We start from the raw sequence: 19428 nt of genomic DNA on the forward strand, positions 1-19428 counted from the left end.
AAGTCATATAGCAATGCTGATCTACACCAGCTGGAGATCTAGCCCTCAGTCTTTACAATCTACAGGTGAAATCCATTTCATTGCAGTAAAGTGGGAGTATTCAGACTCTATGCAAGTGTCAAATATAAAGGGAAGGGTAAACACCTTTAAATCCCTCCGGGCCAGAGGAAAAACCCTTTCACCTGTAAAGGGTTAAGAAGCTAAGATAACCTCACTGGCACCTGGTCAAAATGACCAATGAGGAGACAAGATACTTTCAAAGCTGGAGGGGGGAGAAACAAAGGTTCTCACTGTCTGTGTGATGCTTTTGCCAGGACCAGAGCAGGAATGCAGGTCAGAATTCCTGTAAAAAGTCAGTGAGCAATCTAGTTAGATTCTGTTTTGTTTAAATGGCTGATAAAATAACTTGTGCTGAATGGAATGTATATTCCTGTTTTTGCATCTTTTTGTAACTTAAGGTTTTGCCTAGAGGTATTCTCTATGTTTTGAATCTGATTACCCTGTAAGGTATTTACCATCCTGATTTTACAGAGGTGATTCTTTTACTTTTTCTTTCTGAAATTAAAATTTTTCTTTTAAGAACCTGATTGCTTTTCATTGTTCTTAAGATCCAAGGGTTTGGGTCTGTGTTCACCTATGCAAATTGGTGAGGATTTTTATCAAGCCTTCCCCAGGAAAGGGGGTGTAGGGCTTGGGGGAAAGATGTTTCCAAGTGGGCTCTTTCCCTGTTCTTTGTGTAACGCTTTGGTGGTGGCAGCTTTTAACCTAAGCTAGTAAGAATAAGCTTAGGGGGTCTTTCATGCAGGTCCCAACATCTGTACCCTAGAGTTCAGAGTGGGGAAGGAACCTTGACAGCAAGTGCTCTAATGGAGAGGAGATATCTATCCTCAGCCCAAGGCGAGGGTGTGGCATCACCATGAGTCCCTTCTCCTATCAACAGGGATAACAGTTACAGCCCAAACACACCAGTTCCACACTGTTTTGGGGGCCACTAGATCCTCATAAATGTGGATCTGTGGCCTCGCACCAACCCAGCCTATGCAAGGCAGGCACAGAGACACTTTCTGTAACTGGTAGGGGTGAACAGACATTCCTCTGTGGCTGCTCCACCAGTGGGTGTCCTGTGCAGCCTACAAGTAGGGTTTTAGTGGCGTGGAAGGCCTAGTGCTAACTCGCTGTACCATGGGGAAAATTCATCCTATAACTTTCTGTTTAAGCCAATTATATATCCAAGAATAAAATTCAAGAACTTGTGTAGTAAAGATACAAACCGTAGCAACAAAAAGCTGTGGGACAAACCATGCAGACATATCGGTAAGTCCACCTCTAACTTAAGGCTGAAACTTACTCAGCAGAGCTATTTTTAGGACATATCAGACACCCACTGGAATGTAAAAGGCAGAGGGGAAAGAAAATAGTAAATTCTTAAACTGTGCATAAAATAATAGAACTCTAATGTGTTCTGATAAAACCATAATTCATATTTCTAGTAGGGAACAAAATAAAATCTAGTTTTGAATGAAAATATCCCAAAGTGACATGAAAATCTTTACATTAGGGGACAAAGAGTATCCTTACATGGAAAACATATTCGTATGATATGGAGGGGAAAAAATCCCCTAGCTTTAGGGCTGGTAAACTCCCTTTCATTTTTAAATACCCACGGAGTAGGTGGTATGTTCAGCTGTGCTGAGGGCATCTCAAAGTCTCTTGAGTCTTTAACAAACAGTTATTATATTTTAAAAGAAATAAATAGAAAGCATAGAAAATGTTAACATGTATCCTCAACTCTGCAGGGCAAGCATCAGAGCAAGAACTTTTATTTTCTTCAAAGGTAAGTACTTCATAAAGGAACATGGGAATTGTCATTCTTGATCAGACCAATGGTTCCTCTACCCCAATATATCCTGACCATGGCCAATAGGAAGGTGCAAGTAACCCTAGATTGGCCAATTAAAAAATGATCCGCTAATAAGGGAAATTAGACACCCTTCCCCCATTGTGTTAAGTGTGAGCTGAGAGCATTTTAGGATTGAACTCAAGAAGCGTGAAAGGCTGTAAGTGTAAAATCTGACACACTGCTTTCAGTTTATCCCACTCTAACATAAATGCCATTATACCTAGACATACCATTACTGAAACTGCAATATCTAGGCACTGTGGAAAGGCAGAGGCCTCATTTACACAGCAAGTTAGTGCACAGCAAACCTGTGTGTGAATCGACAGCTGTCAGAGTCACCATGTGGGCTGGCTAAGGCAGGATCAGATACTGGCTAGCATGGACACAGGCATAGACTAGAGCAGCAGCAGACTGCAGCAGGAGCAAGGGCTGGCTGGAGCAGAAGCTGGAGTGAGAGCAGACTGCTGAAACTACTGGCAATGGGAATACTTCCAGATGGATCACAGGCACTGGTGTCAAGCAGACTGGAGGGACTGTTTCCCTTAAGAACCTATATACCAGCCTTGGGATCACCCAGATGTGTCCTCGCCTGTGAATTGGCTGAACCCTGGCTGAATGGCACAGGGCCTATCACAAGACCTGCTGGTAATTGCCTCTGATGACTCATCACACTCTGGATCAAAGATGGCTCATCAGGCTTAAGAAGGCTAGGGCTAAAAGTTAAATCAGGATTAGGCAGGCTCAGAGATCATAACAGCGCATCAACTGTCGGGTGGACCCCGCTACAGGACACTGAAAATTCCATAGTACACTTTGGGAGCATGTCAAAGTGCTCTACTGAACTTCTAGGATACATCTACACAGGGATAAAAGACCCGTGGCACAGCCATGGCTGGCCCAAGTCAGCTGACTCCCATTCATGGGGCTCGGGCTCTGGAGCTAAAAATTGCTATACAGACATTCTTGTGCAAGCTCCAGCCGAAGGTGCCAGACCGCGCCTAAATGTCTACCCAGCAATTTTTCAGCCCCACAGCCTAAGCCCAAGTCAGCTGACCCAGGCCAGCCACATCCACTGTGTAGGTGTACCCCCCTAGTACATAGTAGCAGCGTCCACTTAATGAGTTAGTCTGGCAAGCTAGTGCACTGTAGATTCAAACGATGGATTGCCATGTATTAACTAGTCATCTAGACAAGCCCTTAATGCCACCACCTGAGTTATGGTGAGCAGACAAGTTTAACTCTGAATTTCTTTGCTTTGGTCAATTTAAGGTAGACTTGTAATGTCCTTTTACATATAAAGTTTTGTATTTACTGCTGTTAGTATTACATCAGGCTGACACAACTGTGCTGAATCAATTCAAAAGAAAACAGTGAAAACAGATGACACTGATTTCTTGTAATGCTTTAGAACGACTTTCAGTGAGTAAACAAACAGATGAAAAATCTGCTTTAGCAGTTGAAAAAGCAAATGTGTTTCTTGCTGAAGTGCAAGAGCTCAGCAGGTGTGATTACATTCCAGATTATAAAATGTTCAATGAAAGTTACTTTGGTGAATAAATTTCTCCTCTCTCTAGATAACTTCAATATAAAGAAAATTATCTTAGTTAGAAGGCACCTAGGGAATGTGTGGTGATATGCTTTTATTGTCTTCCCCTTTTGAAAAGTTTCAAAATTTCAAAAACTACATACGTTGGAACTACAACATATTTAAAATTCTCCTGTGGCCTTCTGTACTCCCAAACTAATGCAAGATTCTTCTTCATTCTACTTCTCATAAATTGTTTCAGAACTCCATCCAAGGCAGTAATTAGAGGGTTTTTTTCCCAGTACTTCACAGAAATAGAGTTTAACTGGAATCCAGATTCTTCACAGGTGACATTTCTGCCTTGAAAAAAATAGCTCCAGTATAGTATTCAGTGTGTTGATGTCCATGTTGGTCACAGGGTATTAGACAGACAAGGTGGGTGGGTAAGGTAATATCTGAAGAAGTGCTCTGTGTAACCTCGAAAGCTTGTCACTCTCACCAACAGAAGTTGGCCCAATAAAAAATATTACCTCATCCACCTTCCTTGTGTCTCTAGCTCCAGTATAGTACATATCCAAGGTAATACCAACATTAACCTATGGTGGGCAGTGCTGTGATTTCTTTGTCTCAATACTAAATTAATGTTACCATGAAATAGAGGTTATCAAACTAAATGTTACAAACCATTTATTCATTGAATAGGGTCATTCTGCTCGTTGATAGTTGCTCACAAACTGATCATGATTTATGAATGTTATTTATAACTCTTTGACAATAGTTTTTACAAATGTATTTGAGTCTATGGGTTTTTCCAAATCGTTCACAACGTTTACAGGAAATGTATTTGGCCAGATTCTCTTCACCTGAACTGGCTTCTTTACACTGATTGGACAGTGCAGAGAAGTGGAATCTGGACAGAATTATCCCAGAGAGGGGAGTACTCAGCTGGCATAAAGCCAGGGTACCGAGCTCCTATGCCAAATATTCCTCCCTCAACCTGCAATAAAGGGTATGTCAGAGATGGGGGGTAGGTTTTCAGGGACAGAAAGAGGCTGCAATGCAGCTGTGCTCTGTCAGTTCTCAGCTTTCATACAATGCCTTGGGGAACCTTACTGGACCAACATAAATAGAGAAATCTTTAACCTCCTTTACATTACAGTTTAAAAGAACAAAGATCAGAAAGATCTTGGCAGCAAACTTGAAGGAAGGGAAAATGCAGCCAGCACTCACAAATCCACTAAAAAAAATTGCCTTTTATATGCTTTTGTAGATGATTAGTCTTTGCTTCAGATTAATTTCTGGTGGTAGCAAAATTCTGGAGGCCAGGGCCTGCTATCATGAAAGCCCTGCCCCTAGTTCACTCAAGTCTCACTCTCTAGAGATTAATACTAGTGCACCAACAGTAAACAGTGAGGAAATCTTAAAAAGCAATTGGAAAGACATGCTGCATCGTTGTCCTCATTATCTCCTGTAGTTATCACACACAGTATTCCCAGGAGTTTTACAGATCACTATTCTGAGATTACAACATAGCGGCTCTACTTTCCCCCCTTCTGCCCCCAGTACCCTCTTCTTTCTGATGGTGTCCCAAGGAACACAGGATTCCAAGGAATTCTTCTTTAGGGTGTGTTCTCTACTCTATGTTCATTGATCCTAATGAAAGAATATGAACCTCTCATCTCTTGTAATTTATCTAACATGCACATCTATCAGACTCACATTTGTATTTGTGAGGTTCTGTGATTGCAACATATGCTCCTGTAGTTGAAAATTTGGTCCATTTATATGAGTTTATTGATAGTGATGGATTAGTAGTGAATGAATTGAGCATATAGCCAGACTGATAATGACCCAGTCAAAGATTATGCTTTAAAAAGAAAGATGCATGTTTTTATTTCTACCTTCCTCTGCTCTGTCATTTACAGGTTCCAGATCATTGAGGTCCAATCTGATGAGTTCCACCTACATTTTGTCATAGTTTGACACTAGTTAGGAGCCAAGTAATCCCTTGTCTTTTGTCTAACTTTCCCCTACATCTCACACAGTCATGGGCTTTTATCATCAATAATAAACACATACAAAAAGTCTTTTGTGCTTTGCCATCCAAAAGGAAACATGCTGTGTCTGAACATTACAGGATTATGTTCCTTTTTGGAGACTAACAAATTTTTATTATGTTCCTTTTTGGGGAAGTTCTGTAGCCTGTGTTATACAGGAAGTCACACTAGATCAGGGGTAGGCAACCTATGCCACGGGTGTCGAAGGCAGCATGCGAACTGATTTTCAGTGGCACTCACGCTGCCCGGGTCCTTGCCACTGGTCCGGGGGGCTCTGCATTTTAAATTTAACTTTAAATGAAGTTTCTTAAACATTTTAAAAATCTTTACTTTAACATAGAACTAAACTATTGTTGTATGTATAGACTTGTAGAAAGAGCCCTTCTAAAAATGTTAAAATGTATTACTGGCATGCTAAACCTTAAATTAGAGTGAATAAATGAAGACTCGGCATACCACTTCTGAAAGGTTGCCGACCCCTGGACTAGATGATCACAATGGACTCTTCTGCCCTTAGAATCTATGAATTTATGAATTCCTTTGTTTTAGTTGGTCATATATTCACTTAGTGCCTTTGGGTTGTCGTGATATTTTGAAAGTTCTTAACTGATTTCCCAAGTACTCCACAGCAATAACATCTGAGCAGCCCCAAATACAGTACCATCCCTGATGTATCTTTCAAGAAAAAAGTGATTATACTCAGAGAACCCTGCTGTACCAAGGTTAATACTATCTGACAGGAGGGACTTCATGCAGCAACAGAATGGCACTTTCAATATGTTCCAGGCTGATCATTTAAACCAGTTTTTCCCACACCCATGTCCTAATGAAACTAGCATAACACCTTATAAATGGGCATAGTCATGTCTGCTTGTTGGTGGCAGGAACTAAAGTGGATGCAACTAGTTAACCAAGTCCTCCACCCAGTGGCTGGACTTACTGTGTGCACCCTGAATATACCACAGCTAAGCCTCAAACCAGGACCTTGTGGGTATGAGCAATATTTCTAACAAAGGACCCTGAACTAGGAGTTGTGCTAAGTTTGTCTCAGGTCGTTTATTACCTTACAGACACCATGCCATCCCTATTCTTAGGCCGGGAGGTACTACATGCAGCAAAAATATCAGCTATTTCAATAAATGTGTTTGATTCCACGCCAGAAAACAGTGGAATGGGCTTCCCCTGGTTATGGGTATATGCCAGACTTGAACTGAAGCCCTTAAAGATTTTTTTTAAAGTTTCCTTAGCAAAAAATGCATAGTTCTGAACTTTTATATGTAAGGATTGTAACAGGGTGGCTTGCCCCTTTAAGGGCTCTAGGCCAGGGGCCAGCCAAGCCGAGTTATTTAGTAGGGACACCTGCAAAGGAATCAGTGGACTCCTCTATAAAGAGCAACAGAAGGTTGCTGAGAAGAGTGGGAGAATTGCTTTATTTCCCAGTTCACCAATGCCTTCAACTATGTGACTGTGGAGACTGACTGCTCATGCCCAGACCCCCCAGTCACAAAGCCAAAGGCCTCAGTGAAACTGGGAAATAATCTCTGTAGCTTCCTCCTGTGTTTTATAGGAGAATGAGCTGATCCTTGCTCAGGTGTGCCTACTTAGGCCTGGTCTACATAGGAATTTACGTCAGCATCCATACCCCTGAGAGAGGTAGGTATACCGACCTAACCCCCAGTATAGACAGTGCTAGGTCAACAGAAGAATTCTTTACTCTCAGGAAGGTGAATCCCCCCAGTTGGCATAGGTAGTGTCTTCACTGAAGTGCTACAATGACACAACTGTACCACTGTCGCATTTTAAGTGTAGACAAGCCCTTAGTAATTAGGGTTGGTTGGCTCCAGGCCTTTAACCCTTAGAGGGGCAAGCCACCCTGTTAAAAGAATTAATGTTCACAGAAGTAGAAAGAGGAACTACAGTTAAGTCTTTTTTGGCTCTCTGCAAAAATGGCCCTGTAGAATAATGTTTTTCGAGAAAGTTCATATTTATACTGAACAAATACATAGGAGCCCAGGTCTCCAAGTGACTCTCAAAAACTCATGCAAGTAGTTCCCATTAAAGCACATAACCCCTCTCAGAAAAGGAGGCTTCAGGGACATTAATCAATCATACTAGAGAGCCCCTGCATCTTATTTACATATGCATCTTCCCCGAGGTTGTCAACCTTCAGAATGCTGTCAGAGAAGATGTATTTTGTATGTACAAATGGAGAGTACAAATTCCTTTAAGAAGTAAACAATCAAAACCTTTTTATTTAAAGGCCTCTGTAAGCAAATGGATTTCTAAGCAGGTTTATTTTGCAGTATGTTGCCTATAAAATAAACCAGCTCAAGAAAATTACTATATTCAGAAAGTTAATTTATCTGAAAAGTAGGCTAGAAGGGAATTCAACCCTGGGAGAGGGAGGAATTTGTGTTAATACTGACACACTAGACCAAATAAGAAACAATTTTATAGGCTCTACAGGAAGTTTTTGAAGCCACAACTCACCATAACCAGAGAGTTGCAAGATGTGGGGCCAGGTCCTCAATGGAGTTAAGATGATACACACCAGCTGAAGATCTGGCCCTCAACAGTCTAACACAAGGAAAATAGGAGGTTAATCAAGGTTTTGACAAGGAAATACTGGGCTCCTTTTAGAAGAAGGAGAGAAATGACAAACAAATTCAGTTTTGGGTAAGATTTTCATAGAGCAAGACCCAAGTTTTGCATGGTTTCTTGTGCCTACTTTTGTGAAGCTGTGTGAGCATATAAAATATTTGTATATGCAAAATGGGTACATGAATGCCTAAATATCTATTTGCATCTGGAGAGCCCTATTTTGCATGCACAACTGTGGAAAACGCAGATGAAAATGTACAAATATGTATTCAAAAATGTACCCAGATCTCAGGGATAAGGTAATGAATACATTCCCCTTAAATTTTACTTTGTATTAAAGGTAGACATAATTTAGTGATGTGTTCGTAGCATAGGATTATTTTTGCAGCATTTAACAATATTCAGTAAAATAAGCAGAAGACATCATGTTTTAGCATACATTTGATTCTATGCCTTACAAAGAATGATGATGGATAAGCACTCCATGCAAAAAAACAAAATTAGAGCTGGCTGAGAAATAGAATTTACCCCCCATGAAAAATTTCAAGTGTATGGAATACTTTTTCATACCAAATCAGGACAAAGCCAAAATCTCAAAATGTTTTGTGGAACTGAAATTCCACATTATTTTGGTTTGGAATCACCAAAATGTTCCCATAGCAGGAAAGTTTTGGTGGCGTTTCCAAAACAAAATATGCTTCCCAGGATCCACAGCAGCCCATTCAGTGGGTTACTTTGTTTCAGAGGCTCCCAGTCTCCCCTCTCCATGACCTACTGAGCTGGCCAACCCCAAGGCTCCCCACCCAGCAAGCTGTGGAGGTGGCTCATCTTCTAAGTATGTCATTCAGGGAGTTGGGAAGCCCAGAGAGCCTGGTAGCCAGGCAGCTAACTTGCCCAGCTCGCTGGCAGCCAGCTGGGTAGCTGGGAACTTTTCACCCCTTTCATAAGGGATGCTGCAGCTGCTCTGAATCCAACTGTCACATATTGGACAGTGGTACTTTTTTAAACTGATGTGAAAATAGAAGTTACCTTGTAGAGAGACACTAGAATGGCAGCCTCCATTTCCTGCACTAAAAACGGGTTATTTTAGCATGTTTGCAATTATTAGTATCTTCCCTGGAAAGGTTTCAGAGTGGTAGCCGTGTCAGTTTGTATCAGCAGAAAGAACGAGGAGTACTTATGGCAGCTTAGAGACTAACACATTTATTTGAGCATAAGCTTTCGTGGGCTAAAGCCCATTTCATCGAATTCATGTAGTGGAAAATACAGTAGGAAGATATGTATATACATAGAACATGATGGCAACCCCCATTTTTTCATGTTCTCTGTGTGTGAGATATCACACACAGAGAACATGAAAAAATGGGGGTTGCCATCATGTTCTCTGTATATACATATATCTTCCGACTGTGTGTGTGATATATATATCTCACACACAGAGAACATGAAAAAATGGGGGTTGCCATCATGTTCTCTGTATATACATATATCTTTCTACTGTATTTTCCACTACATGAATCTGATGAAATGGGCTTTAGCCCACGAAAGCTTATGCTCAAATAAATGTGTTAGTCTCTAAGGTGCCATTAAGTACTTGTTCTTTTCCCTGGAAAGGTAATTCATGCAACACACTAGAAACCTACTGACACTTCTCACCTCCATCTGTCCAGCTGCATCTAGGATTTTTTTTTTTTTTTTTGGCAGAGAACCACTGAATGTTTCCATATCAAAAGCTAAGAAGTGTGTCAGTTTGTTTGTTTTTAATTTTAAGAGGTCTTCAGAAATAAATTTCTGCAAAACAGGCAAATGTGGTCAATAGACAAGATGGGTGAGGTAATATATTTTATTGGACGAACTTCAGTTAGTAAGAGAGGCAAGCTTTCAAACTCCTCCTCAGGTCTGTATTTCTTTTACCAACAAAAGTTGGTAAAGTAAAAGATATTACCTCACCCAGTGACCTTATCTCTCATAACTACAACACTGAATGCAAATATGATCGATTTACATTCTCTCCACTAGTCAGGCTCTGTTTTCTCCCCCCTATGATTTTAAGGAATTATCCATTTACCAACACAAATATTGAGAGGAAATGAAATCACTACTATTCTAGTTTTTCTCCGTCATATTTAAGTGCTACACTTCAACTTAGCTATTTTAAAGACCAGAAATTCATAATTTAACTAACTATAATTTTCAGCGAGTCCCACTAGAAGATGCTCCTCTATTGGAAGACAACTAATTCTGTTCTCCCAACTTAATATAACCCTTATCTCTTTATGTAACATGATGTATAATTTATATCTAATAACCACACTGATCACAGGCTTTGTTAAACCATAGGCATAAACACTAAATTTGCAAATGTTCAGTATTAGGAACTCCACTGCAGTACCATGTGTGGTGTGAGCAGTTAGACACCAGATGCCAGTGACAGATCCTTAGCTGATGTAAGTACACTGAAGTCAGTGGAGCCATGGCAATTTCTACCAGTTGAGGATCTGCCCCCTATTGCTTTAGGAGCGGGCTAGAGCATGATCTCCCTATATTAAGTTCCCCCTACACCATATGCTGGTCTTTACTGGAGGACCAAGAACTCTACAAGTTCAACCCAACTCCACATTTCCTTTTCTGTATAGTTTTAAAGCTGTTTTTACTTAATATAAAGAATTCAAAATAAAACCCAAATCATTTAAAACTATTTACATTAAAATCTTCTTAAAGCTCTTGAGCCAAAACTTTTTGTCCTGGCCTCACCTCTACTAATCCTTTCGCTTTGTGATAAATATTGAAGTTTTGTTGCTACTAAGTTTTATTTCACCAGCTTTTTTTTTTCCCTTGGACTTTTGGCTTTCCCTTTTCCTCCTGCCCCTTGACCGTCTCAGTACTCTCTTTGTCTCTGTACTGCCCTTTTCCTGCTCTTTGGCTTTACTATGTTTGTATTTCTTTGAGTTGCTTTTTACATTTGCTAGCTCTGGGTTCCCCATAGTGTCTGGTTCACAGTCTTCTTGATCAAATGGAGAATCCTCTTCCACTTCATAAGGTTTGTCACCTGCAAGTCTACATCTGTATAGCTCTCACTATATCCATGAATGATGTCATCCCTCTGTCTGTGGAATAGGAGTTCATCTTGCCTGCCTTCTGCACCAGTCTAAGTTCTCAGGCAAATTAGGCATCTTTCAAGTCACAGTAGCACCAATATTTTGTGTGAAGCCTAATTTGAATCCAGTCAGTGAACTAACTTGTTTTCATCTGCAATAAGCTCCAGGCTTGATCTAGTTTCTGTGGCATCAGAGTCTCTACATTTGTGGGCTTATCTGTTAAATTTGCTGATAAATCCAGCACAGGTTTATGATTACAATCATCACTGAACTGCTCCTCAGGGGAAGGATGTGGCAGCAGAGGAGTCAGAACTTCATTCTGATCAGTATCACACTCCAACATGTGCAGCTCTATAATCACGTCTGTCTGTCGGACACTTCTCTTTCTCTGGCTCTTTTTCACTCTCTCTCATTAGTGCCATGAAGCTCTGTTGCCAGGTCTGCTGTAGAAATTTTCTCTTTCTGGGATATTTTTCCACCATTCTCAGCACAGCTGCAATGAGATCGAGAGCTCTGTAGCCTTCCCTGCTGTGATCTCCTCTTTCCTTTCTTTCGGGTTTTCCTCTGTTAAATTCTTCTCTCACAAAGTCTTCATGAAAACTATTTGTGTAGGTCAAAGATTTTGCCATAACCTTCACTTCCCCAACTGTTACTTTTACTCTCCGTAGTTCCCACATGCTATGCAAGCATCTCCCCATGTTCTTCCTTTTTCTTTGCATCTACCATTTATTTTTTGTTAATGTGGAACAGCCCAGGCTTCTTAGTGAAATAAATAAGCATTTTCTTTACTTTTTCATACTAATTCTATTGATTTTCGGTGAGGCCTGATATTTGCAGAATATCATCTACCTTCCCCACCCCACCCCCCCGCCCATGATGAATATGGGTAAATTGGTATTCCTCGCTCTTTACAAGTCCTGATTCCACCTGAAAATTGTTCATCATGGTGTAGCCATTTTAGCCAGGGTGATTCAACGACAAAATTAAAGCACGGGTGGAGCAGCAGGGTGGAGAATCAGAGGAGCTGTTGGCTCCTGTTGGAGCTGTTGGCTCCATCCTTGTACTTCTCCAGGCTCTTTATTTTGCTTTTGTCCCTTTGAGGGCATTTGCGCTGTCACTCTCTCTATGTCCCTGTGGAGATGGCCCCTCTCTTTCTTCTTATAGGGCTCCTTGCTATAGCTCCAATGGAGTTCGGGTTTTTTGTATTCTGACTGCCATTTTCCTTGTCTCCACTCTCATATTCTCTGGACTGGAGCTTTTCCTGCCCTATCATCCCTTCTTAAAGCCTTATCTACTCATTCCTTTTTCTTTCTCTTTTCAGCCCCAAGCCTGCTTTGGACCTGCTGCAGTGTTTGGGGCTGAGGGACGCAAACTCTCCCCAAGAGTTCACACAAACACAATCTCTCTCTCCTGTGTACAGTGAGCAGGGAAGCTACAATGTGTGTAGAGGCACACGAAAATCCAAGTGCTGAAGTACAGAATGACCTCCTGCCTGGTATGAAAGTCCCTCACTTTATGAAGTTCAATAACTCCCGTTCATCTCTGGTAAGGGAGAATCAAGAACTTTGCAACTTCAATTCCACACCATGAGTTGTGCAGTGCAGATGAGATCCTCCTCAGCTGGCATAAGTCAAAGCTGCTCCAGAATTTGATCCTTACATATCCTTATATATTAAGTTACAATATATGTGTATATATTTATCCACATTTAAGTGGCTAATCCATGGAAGAAGCATGCATTTAATATTATCTAAGTATAAGATTCTGTACTTGAGACTTCTTTGAGATTAGTGTAAGAACCTAATGAGCACAGAACAGAATACACAAATTGAAGCATGTGTTTAAGTGCTATTCCTGAATAGGGATGTTTTCCTAGACTGGAGCCTAAGACAGATAAAATAGATACTTTAAGTAAAGATGCATAGTTAAGAATACTCAAATAGTTTGGTAGGTTAAAGACACATATTCAGGTACTTTAGTCCCAAAGTGTGGCCTATTTTAAAAAATTATATATAATTAAATCTAATATACAAAGAACTTATTTCAGAATTCACAAATGGTCCTTAACGTTCTATCTCAAACACCGAGGAACATTAATATTTACTAGTGTCAAATTTGCTTTCTGTTCCTCAAAAAAGTCCAATAAGTTACACAGTCAAGACTTTCAACGTTGCAAATCATGACACATATTCTCTTCAAGTCAGTGTGGTTGCATAGAAGTGAGAAGAGATGTGTGAGGCAGCAGGCTGGGAAAGTGTTTTTTCTGATCACTTGTCCACAGGCAGCTAGAATTTCTTGTCAAATAACCAAGAGGGTTGTCCCAAATTTCAGGCTTTGATCTTAGTGCCTCAAGTAAATTAAAATAAAATGTTGTTGCTGGTGTGATTGTCTGGAGATGTTTCTCTGCATTCTGCTTTTTCTGTCTAAGACGATTGTGCTAAGATTTGTCACTTTTATTCTCTATTAAGTGTGTATGACTTTCCCCTGGCTTTATAGGGTTAATTTTCTCTTTCTTGTAATATAAATAAAAATGAGTTTTTATTTATATTAAAAGCACAGTAAATCAGTGCTCCAGGATATGCACTTGGTTACCAAGTGAGCTGCAACCTACAAAGCTTTAAAATGGCTGCCGATTTGAGAGATCATGCTATACCATTGTAGCTGTGATCAGTAGAAGCTCCCTACCTGAATCCCACTCAATTTAAAAGAGAGGAAGCCCTCAGTGGAGACGCCTGCAGCTTTTCAACTAACAGCCACTTTGCTCTGAAACACTTCGTCTTTTAAGCCCATGGCAAAGCATATCTATTTTCTAAGTCTGCTGGGGAGGGAAGGAGTTAGTGGGTGTTGAGGCTTGTGAGAGCATAAGGATGCTTGTGGGAACCTTTTATTGGAGATTGATTTTTGCTGGGAATGGGGGAAGGACGTAAAAAAGATTGGTGTTAGCAGCTAGCTTTATTGTTTGCCTTCATAACCTTTGTTAGAGATTTGTCAATATTTTTATAAATCAAAATAATCAACTAAAAATCTGTGCCTCACAAACTAGTTATGTACTTCAATACAATACCAGTTCAACTCTTAATCTGAACCTTTAGAAGACATACATTTCTGATCACTCTGTTTGACTGGAATTCAAGGTTGTACGTGTATGGAAGTGAAGGCAGAAGGTATGTGTATTGCGAGTGATACCTGGGGGTGGAATAATGGGAAAGGTGAAATTGTGGTTGTAGACTGCAGTAGTCAGGTGAGGGGTAAGCTAGGTATTTCCTGGATTTTGTTCAGTTTATGCACTTCAGTGACCTTATTTGGTTTTCAGATAAGTTTGTCTGATGGATGTAAATAAAGTTGTCAGCTTTTTTTCTTTTAAATCTGCTTTCAGGCATTTGACAATGAGCCATAAAAATAGCAAAATGATATTGCATTGCACTTCTACAATTTTCATCTGACAGGTTTCAGAGTAGCAGCCATGTTAGTCTGTATTTGCAAAAAGAAAAGGAGTACTTGTGGCACCTTAGAGACTAACCAAGTTATTTGAGCATAAGCTTTCATGAGCTACAGCTCACTTCAATCGAATGCATCAGATGAAGTGAGCTGTAGCTCACGAAAGCTTATGGCCAAATAAATTTGTTAGTCTCTAAGGTGCCACAAGTACTAATTTTCATCTGAGGATTTCAAGCATTTTACAAATGGCAAATCTGATTTTTTGCTTGCATAGGTCTAAATGACTCCGCAAGGTGAAATTCTGTTCTAGGTAGGTCATTATACCACCCCCATCAACTGTGGTATCCAAGCACGTAGGCAGTGGAGCACTGGTTAAACCTCTGAACCCTCCTGTAAGGGACACATACAGGAATTCACTCTACTTAACACTAGAATGCAGCCATCTCTGGAGCAGAACACAGCAGAATGTAATAGGGCACAACAGTACTACACAGCACCTTAGGAAACCACATGAAGAAGAAAGGTATAATCAGGTGAAGCTACAGTGGGAATTTAGGTTAACACAATGTCAGTGTGTTTACAAAAAGAGCCATGGGTTCATCATCTGTTACCATGGATTACAAGTAGATGGTGCAATATTTATTGAAACACTCAGGCTCTGCTTTGCCGTTGCCCTCAGGCCCCTTTGGGCCAGTGATGCTGACACAAAGGGTCTGCAGATCAGCTGTCCTGCCCAGCCCCTTGCACTTCCCCCACTGTATTCCCCGCTTCCCCTTCTCTTCCCAGCAGCAGGGACACAGCAGCAGCAGGGACCAACTCCAGACACTCCACATGCCATCAGCACCATCGGAAGCAGCAGGGAAGCCTGAGTGGGCCACCAACTACTTCTGAGCTATATAAATACAAGATACTTAACAAAAAAAAGTCAGATGTTTGCAGACAATTGGTCTTGCTACTGGAAAGGACAATTTGTCTTGCTACTCCCCTTGACTTCAATGGGAGTTTTGTCTGAATTAGTAACCATGGGACTGGTCTCTAACTGGCATGCCTGAACACACATTTGTCTGATTTGAAGGTGCAACTGTCATCATTGGACCATAGAAAGATACAATTCCTGAAATAAGGTTTGACTTGATTCAATTTTATTTGGCATTCATTCCAATGTTCAGACTCGAATGTATCATTTTAATTCTAAACAACTGTGAATTTCAGGTCTCCATATTGTAGAGCAGGAGCCATTAAAAACTCAACATTTGCTTGCCTGAAGAAGTGATTGTGCGTGGTATGATGGTGCCTCCTGTTTTAAATAGGAGATAGCTGGTCCAAACTGCTTGCACCCTATCTTGTGTTTTTGATAGTTTCTAACTAAAATACTCAGCATTGACTCTCTCTCCACCCCATTTAGAAAGGAGCTAAAATAAGCGTAAAGCTCTAGGCCGGGGTAGCCAACCTGTGGCTCCGGAGCCGCATGCGGCTCTTCAGAAGTTAATATGCGGCTCCTTGGATAGGCACAGACTCCAGGGCTGGAGCTACAGGCACCAACTTTCCAATGTACCAGGGGGTGCTCACTGGTCAACCCCTGGCTCTGCCACAGGCCTGGCCCCGACTCCACCCCTTCCCGTGCCCTCCCCTGAGCCTGCCATGGCCTTGCTCCTCCCCCGCACAGCCTCCTGCACGCCACAAAACAGCTGATCAGGAGGTGCGGGGAGGGAGCGGGAAGCAGTGTTTGGAGGGGCTGCTGGTGGCTGGGAGGAAGCTGATGCGGGGCTGCTGATGTATTACTGTGGCTCTTTGGCAATGTACATTGGTAAATTCTGGCTCCTTCTCAGGCTCAGGTTGGCCACCCCTGTTCTAGGCACACTGGCTAGCGAGTGAGCAGAACTCAGTCTCTGTAATAACCAATTTTTATCAGTGTTTTAATCTGTCTTTTATGGTTCCAACTAAGCAACTATAAATATGCATGCGGGTAAATTTGTTAGATTGTGAATACTTCTTTAAATGTTAGTGAGCATGCATGGAGATGAGAATTATGACAAAGGATACCATAACATACATATGAGGGACTGAAAACATTTCTCCGGTTTTTACAGATATTGCCCATTTCAGGTGTATTCCTCATTTTACACGCAGGGCCTCTTTCTCAAACAGGTAGAATCTACTAAAATGGAAGAAGCTTTAAGTTCGTATGTTGGGCTATGTTTACTGAGTTGTTCTGTAACACTTTACACCAGAGACCTCACTTTGGGCCCAATCTCTCCCACTAATTCTACAGGATTTTGGCCCAAGTTAAGACTCCAAGACTTGTCCTTACAAGATGCAAGAATTCTAGTATGTGAGCTGATAAAATTGAGCCCAACTTGAATAATATGTAAATTTTCCACTTTGCTGGGTGTTGTACTGTTTTTCCGACAAAGGCCCAAAGTAATTTGAAATATATGTGTACAAGATCTGATTCAGGATTATTATTTTTATTGGCAGTGTTTGGGGCTTTTAACATGATTTTTAGATAGAGAATGCCATTTAATCAAATCAGTTTGTAAGTTGTTTCTGCTTTTTTATCCAGGCACATGACAAATCAGCAAGCTTAAGGAAATCCCTAGAGTGAGCGCACAGCAGGCACCATCTTCTCCCCAACCTCGAGTAACTGTCATTCTTTGTTCCATTCTGAGAGACAGGTACATATTTTTAAACATTCCTCTCCTAGTTCTTCCTTATTCATTTATGAACTTTCTATTTCAAATGCAAAAGTAAATGCATGGAAAAATCTATAGTTCACCAAGATACATAGGCATAAGCCAAGAAGACTATAATGGCGTTAACAGCCAAAAGGCACACTTAAAATTCAATTTACTCTTACCAAACACACTAAGGACAAGAAGAACAATGCTAGATTGTCATAAATATAAAGGGAAGGGTAAACACCTTTAAAATCCCTCCTGGCCAGAGGACAAACCCTTTCACCTGTAAAGGGTTAAGAAGCTAGGATAACCTTGCTGGCACCTTACCACAATGACCAATGAGGAGACAAGATACTTTCAAAAGCTGGGGGGAGGGAGAAAAGAAAGCCCCTCTCTCTCTGTCTGTGTGATGCTTTTGCTGGGGACGGAACAGGAATGGAGTCTTAGAATTTAGTAAGTCATCTAGCTAGAGATGCGTTAGATTCTGATTTCTTTAGGGGCTGAGAAAATAGGCTGTGCTGGAGGGAATGGATATTCCTATTTTTGTGTCTTTTTGTAACTTAAGGTTTTGCCTAGAGGGATTCTCTATGTTTTGAATCTGATTACCCTGTAAGGTATTTACTATCCTGATTTTACAGAGGTGATTCTTTTACTTTTTTCTTCAATTAAAATTCTTCTTTTAAGAAACTGAATGCTTTTTCACTGTTCTTAAGATCCAAGAGTTTGGGTCTGTGGTCACCTATGCAAATTGATGAGGATTTTTTACCAAACCTTCCCCAGAAAGGGGGCGGGGGTAACGTTTGGGAGGATTTGTGGGGGGGAAAGATGTATCCAAACGGACTCTTCCCTAATAATTATAATAATAATTAATAATAAATAATACCGGTTAGACGTTTGGTGGCAGCGATAAGTCAAGGGCAAAAGGTAAAATAGTTTGTTTTAACCTAAGCTGGTAAAAGTAAGCTTAGGAGGTTTTCATGCAGGTCCCCACATCTGTACCCTAGAGGTCAGAGTGGGGAAGGAACCCTGACATAGATAAAGACTGTTTTCTTTGGAGATGTTCATCAAATGAAATAAGGGACTTGCTTGACTGAACAGGAGAAAATTTGTTATTTATTTTACTCCTTATGCAGGTTATCGCATGCTTTACTTTTAAGTCATCAGAACAAAATGGGGAAACCCTTGCGGAGCTTCCTGTTCAAAGCCTGCACTGCATGTTACCATGTAATAAAGCATTTCACAGATGTCCTTTACAGTCAAGATATCCACTTGTTAACATTATTTCACACACTTTAATAAGAACACATCAAGAGGAGACTACACCCCATTATCGCTCCATGAATTCAGGAAAATGTCTAAACTGCTCCCATCTCTTCCACTGTGTGCAGCAGTCTAGCATGCTTCAAATTGCACCACATTTATAATCTACAGCAACAGTCTTTGTCGAACTGGTGTCAAATTTGGATATATGGTAGGATACACGGTAGGATACACAGATGGACACTTTGTTCTAGCTCCCTCACTGTCCAACTCCACCTATAAATTGAGCAGCAAAGTCAAATTAACCACATGTGGACTTGACCAGCAAGAGGAAGGGACAGAAAAGCCTTTTCACTCCCCTCCCTCTGAGCTGAGCTGAGCTGCACAGAGAAACTGACTAGTCATTCTCATTTTCACTTTGCAGCTTCTCCCTGAGCCAAGATCTTACACACAGGGAAACTCACTAAGGCCTTCAAATCAGCAGCACTGCTATGGGTACCCGCATGGCCCCACAGTATGCCAACATTTTTATGGCTGACTTAGAACAACGCTTCCTCAGCTCTCGTCCCCTAATGCCCTTACTCTACTTGTGCTACATTGATATCATCATCTGGACCCAAGGAAAAGAAGCCCTTGAGGAATTCCACCATGATTTCAACAATTTCCATCCCACCATCAACCTCAGCCTGGACCAGTCCACACACGAGATCCACTTCCTGGACACTACGGTGCTAATAAGCAATGGTCACATAAACATCACCCTATACCGGAAACCTACTGACTGCTATGCCTAACTACATGCCTCCAGCTTTCATCCAGACCACACCACACAATCCATTGTCTACAGCCAAGCTCTACGATACAACCGCAT

The 19428-nt window shown here is 41.0% G+C and overlaps 1 protein-coding gene and 1 long non-coding RNA gene across 3 annotated transcripts in view; one reads left to right on the forward strand and one right to left on the reverse strand.

Annotated features, from left to right (window-relative positions):
• The window catches only part of TMEM117 (transmembrane protein 117), a 326549-nt gene that overhangs the window by 301122 nt on the left and 5999 nt on the right, over window positions 1-19428 (reverse strand). The gene's annotated exons all lie outside the window — the stretch shown is intronic.
• LOC122466264 lies at window positions 290-17280 on the forward strand. The gene is made up of 3 exons (XR_006291640.1): window positions 290-333; window positions 1797-1834; window positions 17183-17280. It is a non-coding gene; the product is annotated as an uncharacterized LOC122466264 (long non-coding RNA).

This window comes from Chelonia mydas, chromosome 1 (genome assembly GCF_015237465.2).
Source record: "Chelonia mydas isolate rCheMyd1 chromosome 1, rCheMyd1.pri.v2, whole genome shotgun sequence".
Taxonomy (NCBI): Eukaryota; Metazoa; Chordata; order Testudines; family Cheloniidae; genus Chelonia; species Chelonia mydas.